A 26,768-nucleotide genomic window follows, 5' to 3' on the forward strand; every position below is an offset into this window, starting at 1 on the left:
AACCAAAGGACTTATGCACACACTTCAACATGTATTTTGTTCAGGATGACCACCTGAAGCCTAAATGAGCATTAATTTGACCACACAACTCATTCCTATGAAGATACATTCAAAGTCAGAAAGCGCGCTCAGCTCGGAATGAAAATGCATTTAAAGCAATAAAAACTCAAATTGAGTGTCACACCTAAACCAAAGGATTATGCAAACACTTCAACATGTATTTTGTTCAGGATGGCCTCCTGAAGCCTATATGAGCATTAATTTGACCACACAACTCATTCCTATGAAGATACATTCAAACTCACAAAACATGCTCAGCTCGGGCTGAAAATGCATTTAAAGCAATAGAAACTCAAATTGAGTGTCACGCCTAAACCGAAGGACTTATGCACACACTTCACCATGTATTTTGTTCAGGATGACCACCTGAAGCCTAAATGAGCATTAATTTGACCACACAACTCATTCCTATGAAGATACATTCAAACTCACAAAACGTGCTCAACTCGGGCTGAAAATGCATTTAAAGCAATAAAAACTCAAATTGAGTGTCACGCCTAAACCAAAGGACTTATGCATACACTTCAACATGTATTTTGTTCAGGATGACCACCTGAAGCCTAAATGAGCATTAATTTGACCACACAACTCATTCCTATGAAGATACATTCAAACTCACAAAACGTGCTCAGCTCGGGCTGAAAATGCATTTAAAGCAATCAAAACTCAAATTGAGTGTAAGGCCTAAACCAAAGGACTTATGCACACACTTCAACATGTATTTTGTTCAGGATGACCTCCTGAAGCCCACATGAGAATTAATTTGACCACACAACTCATTCCTATGAAGATACATTCAAACTCACAAAACGTGCTCAGCTCGGGCTGAAAATTCATTTAAAGCAAAAAAAACTCAAATTGAGTGTCACGCCTAAACCAAAGGACTTATGCACACACTTCAACATGTATTTTGTTCAGGATGACCACCTGAAGCCTAAATGAGCATTAATTTGATCACACAACTCATGCCTATGAAGATACATTCAAACTCACAAAACGTGCTCAGCTCGGGCTGAAAATGCATTTAAAGCAATAAAAACTCAAATTGAGTGTCACACCTAAACCAAAGGACTTATGGACACACTTCAACATGTATTTTGTTCAGGATGACCACCTGAAGCCTAAATGAGCATTCATTTGACCACACAACTCATTCCTATGAAGATACATTCAAAGTCAGAAAGCGCGCTCAGCTCAGGCTACAAATGCATTTAAAGCAATAAAAACTCAAATTGAGTGTCACACCTAAACCAAAGGACTTATGGACACACTTCAACATGTATTTTGTTCAGGATGACCACCTGAAGCCTAAATGAGCATTCATTTGACCACACAACTCATTCCTATGAAGATACATTCAAAGTCAGAAAGCGCGCTCAAGCTCGGGCTGAAAATGCATTTAAAGCAATAAAAACTCAAATTGAGTGTCACACCTAAACCAAAGGACTTATGGACACACTTCAACATGTATTTTGTTCAGGATGGCCTCCTGAAGCCTAAAAGAGCATTAATTTGACTAAACAAATCATTCCTATGAAGATACATTCAAAGTCAGAAAGCGCGCTCAGCTCGGAATGAAAATGCATTTAAAGCAATAAAAACTCAAATTGAGTGTCACACCTAAACCAAAGGATTATGCACACACTTCAACATGTATTTTGTTCAGGATGGCCTCCTGAAGCCTATATGAGCATTAATTTGACCACACAACTCATTCCTATGAAGATACATTCAAACTCACAAAATGTGCTCAGCTCGGGCTGAAAATGCATTTAAAGCAATAAAAACTCAAATTGAGTGTCACGCCTAAACCAAAGGACTTATGCACACACTTCAACATGTATTTTGTTCAGGATGACCACCTGAAGCCTAAATGAGCATTAATTTGACCACACAACTCATTCCTATGAAGATACATTCAAACTCACAAAACGTGCTCAACTCGGGCTGAAAATGCATTTAAAGCAATAAAAACTCAAATTGAGTGTCACGCCTAAACCAAAGGACTTATGCATACACTTCAACATGTATTTTGTTCAGGATGACCACCTGAAGCCTAAATGAGCATTAATTTGACCACACAACTCATTCCTATGAAGATACATTCAAACTCACAAAACGTGCTCAGCTCGGGCTGAAAATGCATTTAAAGCAATCAAAACTCAAATTGAGTGTAAGGCCTAAACCAAAGGACTTATGCACACACTTCAACATGTATTTTGTTCAGGATGACCTCCTGAAGCCCATATGAGAATTAATTTGACCACACAACTCATTCCTATGAAGATACATTCAAACTCACAAAACGTGCTCAGCTCGGGCTGAAAATGCATTTAAAGCAATAAAAACTCAAATTGAGTGTCACGCCTAAACCAAAGGACTTATGCACACACTTCAACATGTATTTTGTTCAGGATGACCACCTGAAGCCTAAATGAGCATTAATTTGACCACACAACTCATTCCTATGAAGATACATTCAAACTCACAAAACGTGCTCAACTCGGGCTGAAAATGCATTTAAAGCAATAAAAACTCAAATTGAGTGTCACGCCTAAACCAAAGGACTTATGCACACACTTCAACATGTATTTTGTTCAGGATGACCTCCTGAAGCCCATATGAGAATTAATTTGACCACACAACTCATTCCTATGAAGATACATTCAAACTCACAAAACGTGCTCAACTCGGGCTGAAAATGCATTTAAAGCAATAAAAACTCAAATTGAGTGTCACGCCTCAACCAAAGGACTTATGCACACACTTCAACGTGTATTTTGTTCAGGATGACCTCCTGAAGCCTAAATGAGCAATAGTTTGACCACACAACTAATTCCTATGAAGCTACATTCAAACTCACAAAACGTGCTCAGCTCGGGCTGAAAATGCATTTAAAGCAATAAAAACTCAAATTGAGTGTCACGCCTAAACCAAAGGACTTATGCACACACTTCAACATGTATTTTGTTCAGGATGACCACCTGAAGCCTAAATGAGCATTAATTTGACCACACAACTCATTCCTATGAAGATACATTCAAACTCACAAAACGTGCTCAGCTCGGGCTGAAAATGCATTTAAAGCAATAAAAACTCAAATTGAGTGTCACGCCTAAACCGAAGGACTTATGCACACACTTCAAGATGTATTTTGTTCAGGATGACCTCCTGAAGCCTAAATGAGCAATAATTTGACCACACAACTCATTCCTATGAAGATACATTCAAAGTCAGAAAGCGCGCTCAGCTCGGACTGAAAATGCATTTAAAGCAATAAAAACTCAAATGGAGTGTCACGCCTAAACCAAAGGACTTATGCACACACTTCAACATGTATTTAGTTCAGGATGACCACCTGAAGCCGAAATGAGCATTAATTTGACCACACAACTCATTCTCATGAAGATACATTCAAACTCACAAAACATGCTCAGCTCGGGCTGAAAATGCATTTAAAGCAATAAAAACTCAAATTGAGTGTCACGCCTAAACCAAAGGACTTATGCACACACTTCAACATGTATTTTGTTCAGGATGACCACCTGAAGCCTAAATGAGCATTAATTTGACCACACAACTCATTCCTATGAAGATACATTCAAACTCACAAAACGTGCTCAACTCGGGCTGAAAATGCATTTAAAGCAATAAAAACTCAAATTGAGTGTCACGCCTAAACCAAAGGACTTATGCACACACTTCAACATGTATTTAGTTCAGGATGTCCTCCTGAAGCCTAAATGAGCATTAATTTGACCACACAACTCATTCCTATGAAGATACATTCAAACTCACAAAAAGTGCTCAGCTCGGGCTGAAAATGCATTTAAAGCAATAAAAACTCAAATTGAGTGTCACGCCCAAACCAAAGAACTTATGCACACACTTCAATATTTATTTAGTTCAGGATGACCACCTGAAGCCTAAATGAGCATTAATTTGACCACACAACTAATTCCTATGAAGCTACATTCAAACTCACAAAACGTGCTCAGCTCGGGCTGAAAATGCATTTAAAGCAATAAAAACTCAAATTGAGTGTCACGCCTAAACCAAAGGACTTATGCACACACTTCAACATGTATTTTGTTCAGGATGACCACCTGAAGCCTAAATGAGCATTAATTTGACCACACAACTGATTCCTATGAAGATACATTCAAACTCACAAAACGTGCTCAGCTCGGGCTGAAAATGCATTTAAAGCAATAAAAACTCAAATTGAGTGTCACGCCTAAACCAAAGGACTTATGCACACACTTCAACATGTATTTTGTTCAGGATGACCACCTGAAGCCTAAATGAGCATTAATTTGACCACACAACTCATTCCTATGAAGATACATTCAAACTCACAAAACGTGCTCAACTCGGGCTGAAAATGCATTTAAAGCAATAAAAACTCAAATTGAGTGTCACGCCTAAACCAAAGGACTTATGCACGCACTTCAACATGTATTTTGTTCAGGATGACCACCTGAAGCCTAAATGAGCATTAATTTGACCACACAACTCATTCCTATGAAGATACATTCAAACTCACAAAACGTGCTCAACTCGGGCTGAAAATGCATTTAAAGCAATAAAAACTCAAATTTTAAAAAACTTTACCAGTGTAGGCAACTTAATAATAATAATAATACTAATAATACATTTTATTGATAAGCGCCTTTCAAGACACCCAAGGACACTTTACAATAACAAAAAACACAAAACAATACGGGTTGAGCAGCTGACATGTCTGTCATTTTCTTGTGAGAATTAATTTTTTTCCAGAACAACACTCACAAAATTAGATATAGGTCTACATGACTTCCAACATTGTGATGTGCACTCACAGCAGCAATACCAGTCTTCGGCCGCTCAATTCATGCAAATTCTTCTCAAGACACTGCTCATGGTACCACCTTTCGCACTGGGTCTCGTCAAAAGGGGGCCGGGGGGAGAGAACCCTAACATCGCAAGATTATATGTTCGGAAATTTCAATCAGGATAACTCTAAGTTGCTTTTAAAATTCAAATTTTTTCTTTTACTTGAACCAACCCAATTTCAATGATGCATGCAAAGCATCATGAAGACAATGTCGATGCAAGATAAATTGTGTGTTCTTCCATTGTAAAAATCACTCGTTTTGTCAGAGGACCTTTTCCAGGTGGTTTTGCCATTTAGAGCATGCCACAGTGCATGGCGAGAACAAATACGACAACATGACGGAATATCAGTGAACATTAAACTTAAAATTCACAGTGTGTAAATATGGGATTGAAATTTTATCTTGACATTTTATTTTCATCGGAGCAGTGAATAACACGAGATTTTTCGTTGTGGTACAAGTCATAAAAAATGACTTTCTCATAAGCTTTCAGAATTCATCCCTGGTATCAACACTTCCTCTTCATGAAGTAGTTTGAAACAAAATATATCTTTGGCATCATTTCTGGATGCCACAATTAAACATTTTTTGCATGGGTGATCATCATCCAATAAACCTGCTGTGGTCAGTATTTCTGACGATTGTCTTGTTCTCTTATTTTCCATCGCCACATAATGTTCTAAAATTGATGCACGGAATGTCTGGGGAAGGCCTTCATCAGTTCCACTGCCATCTGAAAAAAAATAGCTTGTCTGTCTTGTGGGAGTGACAAAACTGTTTCGGGCGAACAATTTGAAAACACAATTTGTACAAGGCTGCATAAAGCTGGACGATCGCTTGGTTGTGCGTTGAAGTTTTGGACCCTGTGTTGTCAACCCGCGCCACTTTCGGCCTGCCTGGCTTGGAGGAGCTCCGGCGGGGACAAACTGGCGGCATCGCTTCTATACCGGCCCGTCGCGGGCGTATTCGACGAGGTTTATTAGCCCGTTGCTTGACACCCGCGCCCCTCCCGGCTTCCCGCAAGATCCCCCTGATCAGAGCTGCATTGCGATCCGCTAGGAGCAGCCGCGCCCGGGCCGTGTTTTGCAGCGGCATTGTACGATATTTCGCGAGGATGGCCGTGAGCTTTTCACCCACTTCGCTTGCAACCCGGGCCACGTTGGACCAACGGGCGCGGCGAAACTCCGGCGAGGTCAGGCGGGTGGCGTATTTTCCTTCACAGAATGTCGCGCGGGTGTGCGTCGAAGTTTTCTGCCCTTTGTGTTAGGGTCCATTGTTTGTCCACAGTGTCGACCCTCCCTTTTGATTTTGCGCCCGGGACCTAACCGACGCTGTCGCTTGGCCCCGCCAGAGCTGCGCCGTGCCTGGCGGGCCGGCAAAGGCGAGTGTTGCAAGCGAAGAGGTGGAAGACCTCGCGCACACCAACACGACCTGCCGGGAGCAAAGCTGCTGCCCGCTCGGCTCCGCCAGAGATGCACCTCGCTTTGAGGGACAGGGGGCGCGGTGTGCAATCAAAGGGAAGAAAAACTTGGGAATCAAACCGCGCGAAGGTCCGGGACCGAACCGATGCCACCCGCTTGGCCCTGCCGGAGTTGCGCGGGGCAGGTAGGGCCGAGAGTGGTGTGTGTGATAAGCGAAGCGGAGGAACAGCTCGCGCCCGCCCGTGAGAAATTTCGGACAGAGCCGTTTTTGCCCACGGCCGAGCCGGAGTTGCTCCGCTGCGGCGCTCAGGCTGTTCCGACGAGGATGTTGGGGCGGAGCGCTGGGAGAACCGCGGGTGTTAAGCAAAGTGTTCGGCTTCGTGAGAGATGAAGAGAGGAACCACGCGCAGACACAAAAAGCACAGAAGGGTTTTATTGCCAGTAAGCGAGACAGGCCGAGGTGGTCACAACTGAAAGGTAGTCAAAATGATCAATTCGAGGAGTGCAGGAATCCTGGAGCGGTACGGCGTCGTCGACACGGCAGGAAGGATCTCTGACGAAGTGACAATGGGTGGCTCTTCAGGCTGGCTTTTATGCTGCAAGTGGCAGATGAGATAATGACTCGCAGGTGTGTCGGGGAGGCAGGTGCACTGATTAGAGAAGCGCCCATCCCACACTGAAAAAGGTAACAATAACTTTTTGGGAGCGGCAAATTCCCCCACAGGAGAACAGAGAAATAGTGGTTTGATTTCGTGGAGTTCGTGGCGCAATGCATGAGGCGTCTGACTACAAATCAGGTCATGCTCGGCCAAAGAGAGGGCGTCCACCAGGTTGAAAAAGAGATGAAGAGCAAACACTGTCAATACATAATAAAGTTTCTCTGTCCCAATATCCCAAAAAAAAAGCCCAGTCCGAAGTAGCAAGATTAAGAAAATCTTTTGAAAAAACGCTCACATGAGGCGGATTTTGAGCCTTGCCTATGCAGTGATATTAATAATAATTGTAATAATAATCATGAAAAAGTGTGATGGTGGCGTGGCATTCATTTATCTTTTGAATTGGTGCGTTTAGATTTTTGTTTTTTGCTTTTCCTTGTATTCGGGTGTAGTTTCAAGCGCAGCTCATGTTCATACAACGCACATTTTATCTCATTATTTTTAGAGGGTCACAGGAAATCATATGGAAGGCTGCAATGGCCAACTCTCACCAGCAGAGGCTATCGTAAAGTGCTGGCCGTGCATGGACAAATAGGGCTCTCGCATTTCAGAAAGCACAAGAGTGACACAACGTGGCATCAGCTCTGAGCAGCAAATATTGTCAATTCATCGTCAATTTTTTCCGTCCCAAGAACCCCCCAAAAAAGTCAAAAGAGCCAAGATTTTTTAAAAACGCTCACATCAGAAGGATTTTGAGGCGTGTCGATGCAAAAAAAAAAGAAAAAAGAAAAAAGAATTAAAAAGTGTGATGGGGACACGACGTTCTTTGAATTCTAAATTGATATATTTCGATTTTTTTTGCTTTCACATGTATTTGGTTTGAGATTCGATTTCAGCTCATGTTCACAGGGCGGACATTTTATGTTGTTGCTTATTTTTAGAGGGTCATAAAAAAAATCCCAGACTTGACTTCTTCGTTTACAGTTGACTGAATAGGGATGATTGTTTTATTTGGGAGCAGAGAGATGTTGACTTAAATTCGCGGAGTTTATGATGCCACGGATAACGTGTCTCAATACGATTCAGTATTCGTTCGCGGAACGTCGCGCGGCTGGAAGCCGACGTTTTCTGCCCTTTGCGTTCGAAACCATTGTGTGTCCACGGTGCCGCCCCTCCCTTTTTTTGTCTCTTTTTCAGTGTGGGCTGGGCGCCTCTCGAATCAGTGCACCTGCCTCCCCTACACACGTGCGAGTCTTCATCTCATCTGCCACTTGCACCATAAAAGACAGCGTGAACAGCCACCCGTTGCCAGTTCGCCAGCGATCCTTCCTGCCGAGCTAGCTGCTGCCACGCCGTTACGCTCCAGCATTGCTGCACTCCTCAACGTGATCATTTTGACTAGCTTTCAGTTGTTTACACCTCGACCTGACCAACTTTCTGGCAATAAAACCCCTCTTCGTTTTTGGTGTCTGTGTGTGGTTCTTGTATTGATCTCTCACGAAACCTAACACTTTAATTCACATTCGACCCAAACTCCTCGTTTGGAGCGTCCCTCGCGCCGAAACGGTGCAGCATCGGCGGTGCCGTGGGCATAAACAACTCGGTACGACATTTCGCGCGGGTGGGCGTGAGATGTTCCTCCGCTTCACTGGTAACCCTGGATACTCTCCGCCGTACGGGTGCCGTGCGCCCCGAACCTGAAGCAATGAGGGACATTTTAGGGCGGTCGGGTTCGGGTAGGGGTAGGGCTCGGGCTCGGGCTCGGGCCGCCCGATCTTACTTCTGCTCCGGCGGGGCCAAGCGGGTGGCATCCGTTCGGTCCCGGACCTTCGTGCTGTTTGATTACCAAAGGACTTATGCACACACTTCAACTTGTATTTTGTTCAGGATGACCTCCTGAAGCCTAAATGAGCATTAATTTGATCACACAACTCATGCCTATGAAGATACATTCAAACTCACAAAACGTGCTCAGCTCGGGCTGAAAATGCATTTAAAGCAATAAAAACTCAAATTGAGTGTCACACCTAAACCAAAGGACTTATGGACACACTTCAACATGTATTTTGTTCAGGATGACCACCTGAAGCCTAAATGAGCATTCATTTGACCACACAACTCATTCCTATGAAGATACATTCAAAGTCAGAAAGCGCGCTCAGCTCAGGCTACAAATGCATTTAAAGCAATAAAAACTCAAATTGAGTGTCACGCCTAAACCAGAGGATTTATGCACACACTTCAACATGTATTTTGTTCAGGATGTCCTCCTGAAGCCTAAATGAGCATTAATTTGACTACACAACTCATTCCTATGAAGATACATTCAAAGTCAGAAAGCGCGCTCAAGCTCAGGCTGAAAATGCATTTAAAGCAATAAAAACTCAAATTGAGTGTCACACCTAAACCAAAGGACTTATGCACACATTCAACATGTATTTTGTTCAGGATGACCTCCTGAAGCCTATATGAGCTTTCATTTGACCACACAACTCATTCCTATGAAGATACATTCAAACTCACAAAACGTGCTCAGCTCGGGCTGAAAATGCATTTAAAGCAATAAAAACTCAAATTGAGTGTCACGCCTAAACCAAAGGATTTATGCACACACTTTAACATGTATTTTGTTCAGAAGGACCACCTGAAGCCTAAATGAGCATTAATTTGATCACACAATTCATGCCTATGAAGATGCATTCAAACTCACAAAACGTGCTCAGCTCGGGCTGAAAATGCATTTAAAGCAATAAAAACTCAAATTGAGTGTCACACCTAAACCAAAGGACTTATGCACACACTTCATCATGTATTTTGTTCAGGATGGCCTCCTGAAGCCTAAAAGAGCATTAATTTGACTAAACAAATCATTCCTATGAAGATACATTCAAAGTCAGAAAGCGCGCTCAGCTCGGAATGAAAATGCATTTAAAGCAATAAAAACTCAAATTGAGTGTCACACCTAAACCAAAGGATTATGCACACACTTCAACATGTATTTTGTTCAGGATGACCACCTGAAGCCTAAATGAGCATTAATTTGACCACACAACTCATTCCTATGAAGATACATTCAAACTCACAAAACGTGCTCAACTCGGGCTGAAAATGCATTTAAAGCAATAAAAACTCAAATTGAGTGTCACGCCTAAACCAAAGGACTTATGCATACACTTCAACATGTATTTTGTTCAGGATGACCACCTGAAGCCTAAATGAGCATTAATTTGACCACACAACTCATTCCTATGAAGATACATTCAAACTCACAAAACGTGCTCAGCTCGGGCTGAAAATGCATTTAAAGCAATCAAAACTCAAATTGAGTGTAAGGCCTAAACCAAAGGACTTATGCACACACTTCAACATGTATTTTGTTCAGGATGACCTCCTGAAGCCCATATGAGAATTAATTTGACCACACAACTCATTCCTATGAAGATACATTCAAACTCACAAAACGTGCTCAGCTCGGGCTGAAAATTCATTTAAAGCAATAAAAACTCAAATTGAGTGTCACGCCTAAACCAAAGGACTTATGCACACACTTCAACATGTATTTTGTTCAGGATGACCACCTGAAGCCTAAATGAGCATTAATTTGACCACACAACTCATTCCTATGAAGATACATTCAAACTCACAAAACGTGCTCAGCTCGGGCTGAAAATGCATTTAAAGCAATAAAAACTCAAATTGAGTGTCACGCCTAAACCAAAGGACTTATGCACACACTTCAACATGTATTTTGTTCAGGATGACCTCCTGAAGCCTAAATGAGCAATAATTTGACCACACAACTCATTCCTATGAAGATACATTCAAAGTCAGAAAGCGCGCTCAGCTCGGACTGAAAATGCATTTAAAGCAATAAAAACTCAAATGGAGTGTCACGCCTAAACCAAAGGACTTATGCACACACTTCAACATGTATTTAGTTCAGGATGACCACCTGAAGCCGAAATGAGCATTAATTTGACCACACAACTCATTCTTATGAATATACATTCAAACTCACAAAACATGCTCAGCTCGGGCTGAAAATGCATTTAAAGCAATAAAAACTCAAATTGAGTGTCACGCCTAAACCAAAGGACTTATGCACACACTTCAACATGTATTTTGTTCAGGATGACCACCTGAAGCCTAAATGAGCATTAATTTGACCACACAACTAATTCCTTCGAAGCTACATTCAAACTCACAAAACGTGCTCAGCTCGGGCTGAAAATGCATTTAAAGCAATAAAAACTCAAATTGAGTGTCACGCCTAAACCAAAGGACTTATGCACACACTTCAACATGTATTTTGTTCAGGATGACCACCTGAAGCCTAAATGAGCATTAATTTGACCACACAACTGATTCCTATGAAGATACATTCAAACTCACAAAACGTGCTCAGCTCGGGCTGAAAATGCATTTAAAGCAATAAAAACTCAAATTGAGTGTCACGCCTAAACCAAAGGACTTATGCACACACTTCAACATGTATTTTGTTCAGGATGACCACCTGAAGCCTAAATGAGCATTAATTTGACCACACAACTCATTCCTATGAAGATACATTCAAACTCACAAAACGTGCTCAGCTCGGGCTGAAAATGCATTTAAAGCAATAAAAACTCAAATTGAGTGTCACACCTAAACCAAAGGACTTATGAACACACTTCAACATGTATTTTGTTCAGGATGACCACCTGAAGCCTAAATGAGCATTAATTTGACCACACAACTCATTCCTATGAAGATACATTCAAACTCACAAAACGTGCTCAGCTCGGGCTGAAAATGCATTTAAAGCAATCAAAACTCAAATTGAGTGTAAGGCCTAAACCAAAGGACTTATGCACACACTTCAACATGTATTTTGTTCAGGATGACCTCCTGAAGCCCATATGAGAATTAATTTGACCACACAACTCATTCCTATGAAGATACATTCAAACTCACAAAACGTGCTCAGCTCGGGCTGAAAATGCATTTAAAGCAATAAAAACTCAAATTGAGTGTCACGCCTAAACCAAAGGACTTATGCACACACTTCAACATGTATTTTGTTCAGGATGACCACCTGAAGCCTAAATGAGCATTAATTTGACCACACAACTCATTCCTATGAAGATACATTCAAACTCACAAAACGTGCTCAACTCGGGCTGAAAATGCATTTAAAGCAATAAAAACTCAAATTGAGTGTCACGCCTCAACCAAAGGACTTATGCACACACTTCAACATGTATTTTGTTCAGGATGACCTCCTGAAGCCTAAATGAGCATTAATTTGACCACAAAACTCATTCCTATGAAGATACATTCAAACTCACAAAACGTGCTCAGCTCGGGCTGAAAATGCATTTAAAGCAATAAAAACTCAAATTGAGTGTCACGCCTAAACCAAAGGACTTATGCACACACTTCAACATGTATTTTGTTCAGGATGACCACCTGAAGCCTAAATGAGCATTAATTTGACCACACAACTCATTCCTATGAAGATACATTCAAACTCACAAAACGTGCTCAGCTCGGGCTGAAAATGCATTTAAAGCAATAAAAACTCAAATTGAGTGTCACGCCTAAACCAAAGGACTTATGCACACACTTCAACATGTATTTAGTTCAGGATGACCACCTGAAGCCGAAATGAGCATTAATTTGACCACACAACTCATTCTTATGAAGATACATTCAAACTCACAAAACATGCTCAGCTCGGGCTGAAAATGCATTTAAAGCAATAAAAACTCAAATTGAGTGTCACGCCTAAACCAAAGGACTTATGCACACACTTCAACATGTATTTTGTTCAGGATGACCACCTGAAGCCTAAATGAGCATTAATTTGACCACACAACTGATTCCTATGAAGATACATTCAAACTCACAAAACGTGCTCAGCTCGGGCTGAAAATGCATTTAAAGCAATAAAAACTCAAATTGAGTGTCACGCCTAAACCAAAGGACTTATGCACACACTTCAACATGTATTTTGTTCAGGATGACCACCTGAAGCCTAAATGAGCATTAATTTGACCACACAACTCATTCCTATGAAGATACATTCAAACTCACAAAACGTGCTCAACTCGGGCTGAAAATGCATTTAAAGCAATAAAAACTCAAATTTTAAAAAACTTTACCAGTGTAGGCAACTTAATAATAATAATAATACTAATAATACATTTTATTGATAAGCGCCTTTCAAGACACCCAAGGACACTTTACAATAACAAAAAACACAAAACAATACGGGTTGAGCAGCTGACATGTCTGTCATTTTCTTGTGAGAATTAATTTTTTTCCAGAACAACACTCACAAAATTAGATATAGGTCTACATGACTTCCAACATTGTGATGTGCACTCACAGCAGCAATACCAGTCTTCGGCCGCTCAATTCATGCAAATTCTTCTCAAGACACTGCTCATGGTACCACCTTTCGCACTGGGTCTCGTCAAAAGGGGGCCGGGGGGAGAGAACCCTAACATCGCAAGATTATATGTTCGGAAATTTCAATCAGGATAACTCTAAGTTGCTTTTAAAATTCAAATTTTTTCTTTTACTTGAACCAACCCAATTTCAATGATGCATGCAAAGCATCATGAAGACAATGTCGATGCAAGATAAATTGTGTGTTCTTCCATTGTAAAAATCACTCGTTTTGTCAGAGGACCTTTTCCAGGTGGTTTTGCCATTTAGAGCATGCCACAGTGCATGGCGAGAACAAATACGACAACATGACGGAATATCAGTGAACATTAAACTTAAAATTCACAGTGTGTAAATATGGGATTGAAATTTTATCTTGACATTTTATTTTCATCGGAGCAGTGAATAACACGAGATTTTTCGTTGTGGTACAAGTCATAAAAAATGACTTTCTCATAAGCTTTCAGAATTCATCCCTGGTATCAACACTTCCTCTTCATGAAGTAGTTTGAAACAAAATATATCTTTGGCATCATTTCTGGATGCCACAATTAAACATTTTTTGCATGGGTGATCATCATCCAATAAACCTGCTGTGGTCAGTATTTCTGACGATTGTCTTGTTCTCTTATTTTCCATCGCCACATAATGTTCTAAAATTGATGCACGGAATGTCTGGGGAAGGCCTTCATCAGTTCCACTGCCATCTGAAAAAAAATAGCTTGTTTGTCTTGTGGGAGTGACAAAACTGTTTCGGGCGAACAATTTGAAAACACAATTTGTACAAGGCTGCATAAAGCTGGACGATCGCTTGGTTGTGCGTTGAAGTTTTGGACCCTGTGTTGTCAACCCGCGCCACTTTCGGCCTGCCTGGCTTGGAGGAGCTCCGGCGGGGACAAACTGGCGGCATCGCTTCTATACCGGCCCGTCGCGGGCGTATTCGACGAGGTTTATTAGCCCGTTGCTTGACACCCGCGCCCCTCCCGGCTTCCCGCAAGATCCCCCTGATCAGAGCTGCATTGCGATCCGCTAGGAGCAGCCGCGCCCGGGCCGTGTTTTGCAGCGGCATTGTACGATATTTCGCGAGGATGGCCGTGAGCTTTTCACCCACTTCGCTTGCAACCCGGGCCACGTTGGACCGACGGGCGCGACGGAACTCCGGCGAGGTCAGGCGGGTGGCGTATTTTCCTTCACAGAATGTCGCGCGGGTGTGCGTCGAAGTTTTCTGCCCTTTGTGTTAGGGTCCATTGTTTGTCCACAGTGTCGACCCTCCCTTTTGATTTTGCGCCCGGGACCTAACCGACGCTGTCGCTTGGCCCCGCCAGAGCTGCGCCGTGCCTGGCGGGCCGGCAAAGGCGAGTGTTGCAAGCGAAGAGGTGGAAGACCTCGCGCACACCAACACGACCTGCCGGGAGCAAAGCTGCTGCCCGCTCGGCTCCGCCAGAGATGCACCTCGCTTTGAGGGACAGGGGGCGCGGTGTGCAATCAAAGGGAAGAAAAACTTGGGAATCAAACCGCGCGAAGGTCCGGGACCGAACCGATGCCACCCGCTTGGCCCTGCCGGAGTTGCGCGGGGCAGGTAGGGCCGAGAGTGGTGTGTGTGATAAGCGAAGCGGAGGAACAGCTCACGCCCGCCCGTGAGAAATTTCGGACAGAGCCGTTTTTGCCCACGGCCGAGCCGGAGTTGCTCCGCTGCGGCGCTCAGGCTGTTCCGACGAGGATGTTGGGGCGGAGCGCTGGGAGAACCGCGGGTGTTAAGCAAAGTGTTCGGCTTCGTGAGAGATGAAGAGAGGAACCACGCGCAGACACAAAAAGCACAGAAGGGTTTTATTGCCAGTAAGCGAGACAGGCCGAGGTGGTCACAACTGAAAGGTAGTCAAAATGATCAATTCGAGGAGTGCAGGAATCCTGGAGCGGTACGGCGTCGTCGACACGGCAGGAAGGATCTCTGACGAAGTGACAATGGGTGGCTCTTCAGGCTGGCTTTTATGCTGCAAGTGGCAGATGAGATAATGACTCGCAGGTGTGTCGGGGAGGCAGGTGCACTGATTAGAGAAGCGCCCATCCCACACTGAAAAAGGTAACAATAACTTTTTGGGAGCGGCAAATTCCCCCACAGGAGAACAGAGAAATAGTGGTTTGATTTCGTGGAGTTCGTGGCGCAATGCATGAGGCGTCTGACTACAAATCAGGTCATGCTCGGCCAAAGAGAGGGCGTCCACCAGGTTGAAAAAGAGATGAAGAGCAAACACTGTCAATACATAATAAAGTTTCTCTGTCCCAATATCCAAAAAAAAAAGCCCAGTCCGAAGTAGCAAGATTAAGAAAATCTTTTGAAAAAACGCTCACATGAGGCGGATTTTGAGCCTTGCCTATGCAGTGATATTAATAATAATTGTAATAATAATCATGAAAAAGTGTGATGGTGGCGTGGCATTCATTTATCTTTTGAATTGGTGCGTTTAGATTTTTGTTTTTTGCTTTTCCTTGTATTCGGGTGTAGTTTCAAGCGCAGCTCATGTTCACACAACGCACATTTTATCTCATTATTTTTAGAGGGTCACAGGAAATCATATGGAAGGCTGCAATGGCCAACTCTCACCAGCAGAGGCTATCGTAAAGTGCTGGCCGTGCATGGACAAATAGGGCTCTCGCATTTCAGAAAGCACAAGAGTGACACAACGTGGCATCAGCTCTGAGCAGCAAATATTGTCAATTCATCGTCAATTTTTTCCGTCCCAAGAACCCCCCAAAAAAGTCAAAAGAGCCAAGATTTTTTAAAAACGCTCACATCAGAAGGATTTTGAGGCGTGTCGATGCAAAAAAAAAAGAAAAAAGAAAAAAGACAATTAAAAAGTGTGATGGGGACACGACGTTCTTTGAATTCTAAATTGATATATTTCGATTTTTTTTGCTTTCACATGTATTTGGTTTGAGATTCGATTTCAGCTCATGTTCACAGGGCGGACATTTTATGTTGTTGCTTATTTTTAGAGGGTCATAAAAAAAATCCCAGACTTGACTTCTTCGTTTACAGTTGACTGAATAGGGATGATTGTTTTATTTGGGAGCAGAGAGATGTTGACTTAAATTCGCGGAGTTTATGATGCCACGGATAACGTGTCTCAATACGATTCAGTATTCGTTCGCGGAACGTCGCGCGGCTGGAAGCCGACGTTTTCTGCCCTTTGCGTTCGAAACCATTGTGTGTCCACGGTGCCGCCCCTCCCTTTTTTTGTCTCTTTTTCAGTGTGGGCTGGGCGCCTCTCGAATCAGTGCACCTGCCTCCCCTACACACGTGCGAGTCTTCATCTCATCTGCCACTTGCACCATAAAAGACAGCGTGAACAGCCACCCGTTGCCAGTTCGTCAGCGATCCTTCCTGCCGAGCTAGCTGCTGCCACGCCGTTACGCTCCAGCATTTCTGCACTCCTCAACGTGATCATTTTGACTATCTTTCAGTTGTTTACACCTCGACCTGACCAACTTTCTGGCAATAAAACCCCTCTTCGTTTTTGGTGTCTGTGTGTGGTTCTTGTATTGATCTCTCACGAAACCTAACACTTTAATTCACATTCGACCCAAACTCCTCGTTTGGAGCGTCCCTCGCGCCGAAACGGTGCAGCATCGGCGGTGCCGTGGGCATAAACAACTCGGTACGACATTTCGCGCGGGTGGGCGTGAGATGTTCCTCCGCTTCACTGGTAACCCTGGATACTCTCCGCCGTACGGGTGCCGTGCGCCCCGAACCCGAAGCAATGAGGGACATTTTAGGGCGGTCGGGTTCGGGTAGGGGTAGGGCTCGGGCTCGGGCTCAAGCCGCCCGATCTTACTTCTGCTCCGGCGGGGCCAAGCGGGTGGCATCCGTTCGGTCCCGGACCTTCGTGCTGTTTGATTACCAAAGGACTTATGCACACACTTCAACTTGTATTTTGTTCAGGATGACCTCCTGAAGCCTAAATGAGCATTAATTTGATCACACAACTCATGCCTATGAAGATGCATTCAAACTCACAAAACGTGCTCAGCTCGGGCTGAAAATGCATTTAAAGCAATAAAAACTCAAATTGAGTGTCACGCCTAAACCAAAGGATTTATGCACACACTTTAACATGTATTTTGTTCAGAAGGACCACCTGAAGCCTAAATGAGCATTAATTTGATCACACAATTCATGCCTATGAAGATGCATTCAAACTCACAAAACGTGCTCAGCTCGGGCTGAAAATGCATTTAAAGCAATAAAAACTCAAATTGAGTGTCACACCTAAACCAAAGGACTTATGCACACACTTCATCATGTATTTTGTTCAGGATGGCCTCCTGAAGCCTAAAAGAGCATTAATTTGACTAAACAAATCATTCCTATGAAGATACATTCAAAGTCAGAAAGCGCGCTCAGCTCGGAATGAAAATGCATTTAAAGCAATAAAAACTCAAATTGAGTGTCACGCCTAAACCAAAGGACTTATGCATACACTTCAACATGTATTTTGTTCAGGATGACCACCTGAAGCCTAAATGAGCATTCATTTGACCACACAACTCATTCCTATGAAGATACATTCAAAGTCAGAAAGCGCGCTCAGCTCAGGCTACAAATGCATTTAAAGCAATAAAAACTCAAATTGAGTGTCACGCCTAAACCAGAGGATTTATGCACACACTTCAACATGTATTTTGTTCAGGATGTCCTCCTGAAGCCTAAATGAGCATTAATTTGACTACACAACTCATTCCTATGAAGATACATTCAAAGTCAGAAAGCGCGCTCAAGCTCGGGCTGAAAATGCATTTAAAGCAATAAAAACTCAAATTGAGTGTCACACCTAAACCAAAGGACTTATGCACACATTCAACATGTATTTTGTTCAGGATGACCTCCTGAAGCCTATATGAGCTTTAATTTGACCACACAACTCATTCCTATGAAGATACATTCAAACTCACAAAACGTGCTCAGCTCGGGCTGAAAATGCATTTAAAGCAATAAAAACTCAAATGGAGTGTCACGCCTAAACCAAAGGACTTATGCACACACTTCAACATGTATTTAGTTCAGGATGACCACCTGAAGCCGAAATGAGCATTAATTTGACCACACAACTCATTCTTATGAAGATACATTCAAACTCACAAAAAAAGTGCTCAGCTCGGGCTGAAAATGCATTTAAAGCAATAAAAACTCAAATTGAGTGTCACGCCCAAACCAAAGAACTTATGCACACACTTCAATATTTATTTAGTTCAGGATGACCACCTGAAGCCTAAATGAGCATTAATTTGACCACACAACTAATTCCTATGAAGCTACATTCAAACTCACAAAACGTGCTCAGCTCGGGCTGAAAATGCATTTAAAGCAATAAAAACTCAAATTGAGTGTCACGCCTAAACCAAAGGACTTATGCACACACTTCAACATGTATTTTGTTCAGGATGACCACCTGAAGCCTAAATGAGCATTAATTTGACCACACAACTCATTCCTATGAAGATACATTCAAACTCACAAAACGTGCTCAACTCGGGCTGAAAATGCATTTAAAGCAATAAAAACTCAAATTGAGTGTCACGCCTAAACCAAAGGACTTATGCACACACTTCAACATGTATTTAGTTCAGGATGTCCTCCTGAAGCCTAAATGAGCATTAATTTGACCACACAACTCATTCCTATGAAGATACATTCAAACTCACAAAAAGTGCTCAGCTCGGGCTGAAAATGCATTTAAAGCAATAAAAACTCAAATTGAGTGTCACGCCCAAACCAAAGAACTTATGCACACACTTCAATATTTATTTAGTTCAGGATGACCACCTGAAGCCTAAATGAGCATTAATTTGACCACACAACTAATTCCTATGAAGCTACATTCAAACTCACAAAACGTGCTCAGCTCGGGCTGAAAATGCATTTAAAGCAATAAAAACTCAAATTGAGTGTCACGCCTAAACCAAAGGACTTATGCACACACTTCAACATGTATTTTGTTCAGGATGACCACCTGAAGCCTAAATGAGCATTAATTTGACCACACAACTCATTCCTATGAAGATACATTCAAACTCACAAAACGTGCTCAGCTCGGGCTGAAAATGCATTTAAAGCAATAAAAACTCAAATTGAGTGTCACGCCTAAACCAAAGGACTTATGCACACACTTCAACATGTATTTTGTTCAGGATGACCACCTGAAGCCTAAATGAGCATTAATTTGACCACACAACTCATTCCTATGAAGATACATTCAAACTCACAAAACGTGCTCAGCTCGGGCTGAAAATGCATTTAAAGCAATAAAAACTCAAATTGAGTGTCACACCTAAACCAAAGGACTTATGAACACACTTCAACATGTATTTTGTTCAGGATGACCACCTGAAGCCTAAATGAGCATTAATTTGACCACACAACTCATTCCTATGAAGATACATTCAAACTCACAAAACGTGCTCAGCTCGGGCTGAAAATGCATTTAAAGCAATCAAAACTCAAATTGAGTGTAAGGCCTAAACCAAAGGACTTATGCACACACTTCAACATGTATTTTGTTCAGGATGACCTCCTGAAGCCCATATGAGAATTAATTTGACCACACAACTCATTCCTATGAAGATACATTCAAACTCACAAAATGTGCTCAGCTCGGGCTGAAAATGCATTTAAAGCAATAAAAACTCAAATTGAGTGTCACACCTAAACCAAAGGACTTATGCACACACTTCAACATGTATTTTGTTCAGGATGACCACCTGAAGCCTAAATGAGCATTAATTTGACCACACAACTCATTCCTATGAAGATACATTCAAACTCACAAAACGTGCTCAACTCGGGCTGAAAATGCATTTAAAGCAATAAAAACTCAAATTGAGTGTCACGCCTCAACCAAAGGACTTATGCACACACTTCAACATGTATTTTGTTCAGGATGATCTCCTGAAGCCTAAATGAGCATTAATTTGACCACACAACTCATTCCTATGAAGATACATTCAAACTCACAAAACGTGCTCAGCTCGGGCTGAAAATGCATTTAAAGCAATAAAAACTCAAATTGAGTGTCACGCCTAAACCGAAGGACTTATGCACACACTTCAAGATGTATTTTGTTCAGGATGACCTCCTGAAGCCTAAATGAGCAATAATTTGACCACACAACTCATTCCTATGAAGATACATTCAAAGTCAGAAAGCGCGCTCAGCTCGGACTGAAAATGCATTTAAAGCAATAAAAACTCAAATGGAGTGTCACGCCTAAACCAAAGGACTTATGCACACACTTCAACATGTATTTAGTTCAGGATGACCACCTGAAGCCGAAATGAGCATTAATTTGACCACACAACTCATTCTTATGAAGATACATTCAAACTCACAAAACATGCTCAGCTCGGGCTGAAAATGCATTTAAAGCAATAAAAACTCAAATTGAGTGTCACGCCTAAACCAAAGGACTTATGCACACACTTCAACATGTATTTTGTTCAGGATGACCACCTGAAGCCTAAATGAGCATTAATTTGACCACACAACTCATTCCTATGAAGATACATTCAAACTCACAAAACGTGCTCAGCTCGGGCTGAAAATGCATTTAAAGCAATAAAAACTCAAATTGAGTGTCACGCCTAAACCAAAGGACTTATGCACACACTTCAACATGTATTTTGTTCAGGACGACCACCTGAAGCCTAAATGAGCATTAATTTGACCACACAACTCATTCCTATGAAGATACATTCAAACTCACAAAACGTGCTCAGCTCGGGCTGAAAATGCATTTAAAGCAATAAAAACTCAAATTGAGTGTCACACCTAAACCAAAGGACTTATGAACACACTTCAACATGTATTTTGTTCAGGATGACCACCTGAAGCCTAAATGAGCATTAATTTGACCACACAACTCATTCCTATGAAGATACATTCAAACTCACAAAACGTGCTCAGCTCGGGCTGAAAATGCATTTAAAGCAATCAAAACTCAAATTGAGTGTAAGGCCTAAACCAAAGGACTTATGCACACACTTCAACATGTATTTTGTTCAGGATGACCACCTGAAGCCTAAATGAGCATTAATTTGACCACACAACTCATTCCTATGAAGATACATTCAAACTCACAAAACATGCTCAGCTCGGGCTGAAAATGCATTTAAAGCAATAAAAACTCAAATTGAGTGTCACGCCTAAACCAAAGGACTTATGCACACACTTCAACATGTATTTTGTTCAGGATGACCACCTGAAGCCTAAATGAGCATTAATTTGACCACACAACTAATTCCTATGAAGCTACATTCAAACTCACAAAACGTGCTCAGCTCGGGCTGAAAATGCATTTAAAGCAATAAAAACTCAAATTGAGTGTCACGCCTAAACCAAAGGACTTATGCACACACTTCAACATGTATTTTGTTCAGGATGACCACCTGAAGCCTAAATGAGCATTAATTTGACCACACAACTCATTCCTATGAAGATACATTCAAACTCACAAAACGTGCTCAACTCGGGCTGAAAATGCATTTAAAGCAATAAAACTCAAATTTTAAAAAACTTTACCAGTGTAGGCAACTTAATAATAATAATAATACTAATAATACATTTTATTGATAAGCGCCTTTCAAGACACCCAAGGACACTTTACAATAACAAAAAACACAAAACAATACGGGTTGAGCAGCTGACATGTCTGTCATTTTCTTGTGAGAATTAATTTTTTTCCAGAACAACACTCACAAAATTAGATATAGGTCTACATGACTTCCAACATTGTGATGTGCACTCACAGCAGCAATACCAGTCTTCGGCCGCTCAATTCATGCAAATTCTTCTCAAGACACTGCTCATGGTACCACCTTTCGCACTGGGTCTCGTCAAAAGGGGTCCGGGGGGAGAGAACCCTAACATCGCAAGATTATATGTTCGGAATTTTGAATCAGGATAACTCTAAGTTGCTTTTAAAATTCAAATTTTTTCTTTTACTTGAACCAACCCAATTTCAATGATGCATGCAAAGCATCATGAAGACAATGTCGATGCAAGATAAATTGTGTGTTCTTCCATTGTAAAAATCACTCGTTTTGTCAGAGGACCTTTTCCAGGTGGTTTTGCCATTTAGAGCATGCCACAGTGCATGGCGAGAACAAATACGACAACATGACGGAATATCAGTGAACATTAAACTTAAAATTCACATTGTGTAAATATGGGATTGAAATTTTATCTTGACATTTTATTTTCATCGGAGCAGTGAATAACACGAGATTTTTCGTTGTGGTACAAGTCATAAAAAATGACTTTCTCATAAGCTTTCAGAATTCATCCCTGGTATCAACACTTCCTCTTCATGAAGTAGTTTGAAACAAAATATATCTTTGGCATCATTTCTGGATGCCACAATTAAACATTTTTTGCATGGGTGATCATCATCCAATAAACCTGCTGTGGTCAGTATTTCTGACGATTGTCTTGTTCTCTTATTTTCCATCGCCACATAATGTTCTAAAATTGATGCACGGAATGTCTGGGGAAGGCCTTCATCAGTTCCACTGCCATCTGAAAAAAAATAGCTTGTTTGTCTTGTGGGAGTGACAAAACTGTTTCGGGCGAACAATTTGAAAACACAATTTGTACAAGGCTGCATAAAGCTGGACGATCGCTTGGTTGTGCGTTGAAGTTTTGGACCCTGTGTTGTCAACCCGCGCCACTTTCGGCCTGCCTGGCTTGGAGGAGCTCCGGCGGGGACAAACTGGCGGCATCGCTTCTATACCGGCCCGTCGCGGGCGTATTCGACGAGGTTTATTAGCCCGTTGCTTGACACCCGCGCCCCTCCCGGCTTCCCGCAAGATCCCCCTGATCAGAGCTGCATTGCGATCCGCTAGGAGCAGCCGCGCCCGGGCCGTGTTTTGCAGCGGCATTGTACGATATTTCGCGAGGATGGCCGTGAGCTTTTCACCCACTTCGCTTGCAACCCGGGCCACGTTGGACCGACGGGCGCGGCGAAACTCCGGCGAGGTCAGGCGGGTGGCGTATTTTCCTTCACAGAATGTCGCGCGGGTGTGCGTCGAAGTTTTCTGCCCTTTGTGTTAGGGTCCATTGTTTGTCCACAGTGTCGACCCTCCCTTTTGATTTTGCGCCCGGGACCTAACCGACGCTGTCGCTTGGCCCCGCCAGAGCTGCGCCGTGCCTGGCGGGCCGGCAAAGGCGAGTGTTGCAAGCGAAGAGGTGGAAGACCTCGCGCACACCAACACGACCTGCCGGGAGCAAAGCTGCTGCCCGCTCGGCTCCGCCAGAGATGCACCTCGCTTTGAGGGACAGGGGGCGCGGTGTGCAATCAAAGGGAAGAAAAACTTGGGAATCAAACCGCGCGAAGGTCCGGGACCGAACAGATGCCACCCGCTTGGCCCTGCCGGAGTTGCGCGGGGCAGGTAGGGCCGAGAGTGGTGTGTGTGATAAGCGAAGCGGAGGAACAGCTCGCGCCCGCCCGTGAGAAATTTCGGACAGAGCCGTTTTTGCCCACGGCCGAGCCGGAGTTGCTCCGCTGCGGCGCTCAGGCTGTTCCGACGAGGATGTTGGGGCGGAGCGCTGGGAGAACCGCGGGTGTTAAGCAAAGTGTTCGGCTTCGTGAGAGATGAAGAGAGGAACCACGCGCAGACACAAAAAGCACAGAAGGGTTTTATTGCCAGTAAGCGAGACAGGCCGAGGTGGTCACAACTGAAAGGTAGTCAAAATCATCAATTCGAGGAGTGCAGGAATCCTGGAGCGGTACGGCGTCGTCGACACGGCAGGAAGGATCTCTGACGAAGTGACAATGGGTGGCTCTTCAGGCTGGCTTTTATGCTGCAAGTGGCAGATGAGATAATGACTCGCAGGTGTGTCGGGGAGGCAGGTGCACTGATTAGAGAAGCGCCCATCCCACACTGAAAAAGGTAACAATAACTTTTTGGGAGCGGCAAATTCCCCCACAGGAGAACAGAGAAATAGTGGTTTGATTTCGTGGAGTTCGTGGCGCAATGCATGAGGCGTCTGACTACAAATCAGGTCATGCTCGGCCAAAGAGAGGGCGTCCACCAGGTTGAAAAAGAGATGAAGAGCAAACACTGTCAATACATAATAAAGTTTCTCTGTCCCAATATCCAAAAAAAAAAGCCCAGTCCGAAGTAGCAAGATTAAGAAAATCTTTTGAAAAAACGCTCACATGAGGCGGATTTTGAGCCTTGCCTATGCAGTGATATTAATAATAATTGTAATAATAATCATGAAAAAGTGTGATGGTGGCGTGGCATTCATTTATCTTTTGAATTGGTGCGTTTAGATTTTTGTTTTTTGCTTTTCCTTGTATTCGGGTGTAGTTTCAAGCGCAGCTCATGTTCACACAACGCACATTTTATCTCATTATTTTTAGAGGGTCACAGGAAATCATATGGAAGGCTGCAATGGCCAACTCTCACCAGCAGAGGCTATCGTAAAGTGCTGGCCGTGCATGGACAAATAGGGCTCTCGCATTTCAGAAAGCACAAGAGTGACACAACGTGGCATCAGCTCTGAGCAGCAAATATTGTCAATTCATCGTCAATTTTTTCCGTCCCAAGAACCCCCCAAAAAAGTCAAAAGAGCCAAGATTTTTTAAAAACGCTCACATCAGAAGGATTTTGAGGCGTGTCGATGCAAAAAAAAAAGAAAAAAGAAAAAAGACAATTAAAAAGTGTGATGGGGACACGACGTTCTTTGAATTCTAAATTGATATATTTCGATTTTTTTTGCTTTCACATGTATTTGGTTTGAGATTCGATTTCAGCTCATGTTCACAGGGCGGACATTTTATGTTGTTGCTTATTTTTAGAGGGTCATAAAAAAAATCCCAGACTTGACTTCTTCGTTTACAGTTGACTGAATAGGGATGATTGTTTTATTTGGGAGCAGAGAGATGTTGACTTAAATTCGCGGAGTTTATGATGCCACGGATAACGTGTCTCAATACGATTCAGTATTCGTTCGCGGAACGTCGCGCGGCTGGAAGCCGACGTTTTCTGCCCTTTGCGTTCGAAACCATTGTGTGTCCACGGTGCCGCCCCTCCCTTTTTTTGTCTCTTTTTCAGTGTGGGCTGGGCGCCTCTCGAATCAGTGCACCTGCCTCCCCTACACACGTGCGAGTCTTCATCTCATCTGCCACTTGCACCATAAAAGACAGCGTGAACAGCCACCCGTTGCCAGTTCGTCAGCGATCCTTCCTGCCGAGCTAGCTGCTGCCACGCCGTTACGCTCCAGCATTTCTGCACTCCTCAACGTGATCATTTTGACTAGCTTTCAGTTGTTTACACCTCGACCTGACCAACTTTCTGGCAATAAAACCCCTCTTCGTTTTTGGTGTCTGTGTGTGGTTCTTGTATTGATCTCTCACGAAACCTAACACTTTAATTCACATTCGACCCAAACTCCTCGTTTGGAGCGTCCCTCGCGCCGAAACGGTGCAGCATCGGCGGTGCCGTGGGCATAAACAACTCGGTACGACATTTCGCGCGGGTGGGCGTGAGATGTTCCTCCGCTTCACTGGTAACCCTGGATACTCTCCGCCGTACGGGTGCCGTGCGCCCCGAACCCGAAGCAATGAGGGACATTTTAGGGCGGTCGGGTTCGGGTAGGGGTAGGGCTCGGGCTCGGGCTCGGGCCGCCCGATCTTACTTCTGCTCCGGCGGGGCCAAGCGGGTGGCATCCGTTCGGTCCCGGACCTTCGTGCTGTTTGATTACCAAAGGACTTATGCACACACTTCAACTTGTATTTTGTTCAGGATGACCTCCTGAAGCCTAAATGAGCATTAATTTGATCACACAACTCATTCCTATGAAGATACATTCAAACTCACAAAACGTGCTCAGCTCGGGCTGAAAATGCATTTAAAGCAATAAAAACTCAAATTGAGTGTCACACCTAAACCAAAGGACTTATGCACACACTTCAACATGTATTTTGTTCAGGATGACCACCTGAAGCCTAAATGAGCATTCATTTGACCACACAACTCATTCCTATGAAGATACATTCAAAGTCAGAAAGCGCGCTCAGCTCAGGCTACAAATGCATTTAAAGCAATAAAAACTCAAATTGAGTGTCACGCCTAAACCAGAGGATTTATGCACACACTTCAACATGTATTTTGTTCAGGATGTCCTCCTGAAGCCCAAATGAGCATTAATTTGACTACACAACTCATTCCTATGAAGATACATTCAAAGTCAGAAAGCGCGCTCAAGCTCGGGCTGAAAATGCATTTAAAGCAATAAAAACTCAAATTGAGTGTCACACCTAAAC

Source organism: Hippocampus guttulatus, chromosome 10, assembly GCF_054856545.1.
Source record: "Hippocampus guttulatus isolate MCC_2025c chromosome 10, RoL_Hgut_1.0, whole genome shotgun sequence".
Classification (NCBI taxonomy): domain Eukaryota; kingdom Metazoa; phylum Chordata; class Actinopteri; order Syngnathiformes; family Syngnathidae; genus Hippocampus; species Hippocampus guttulatus.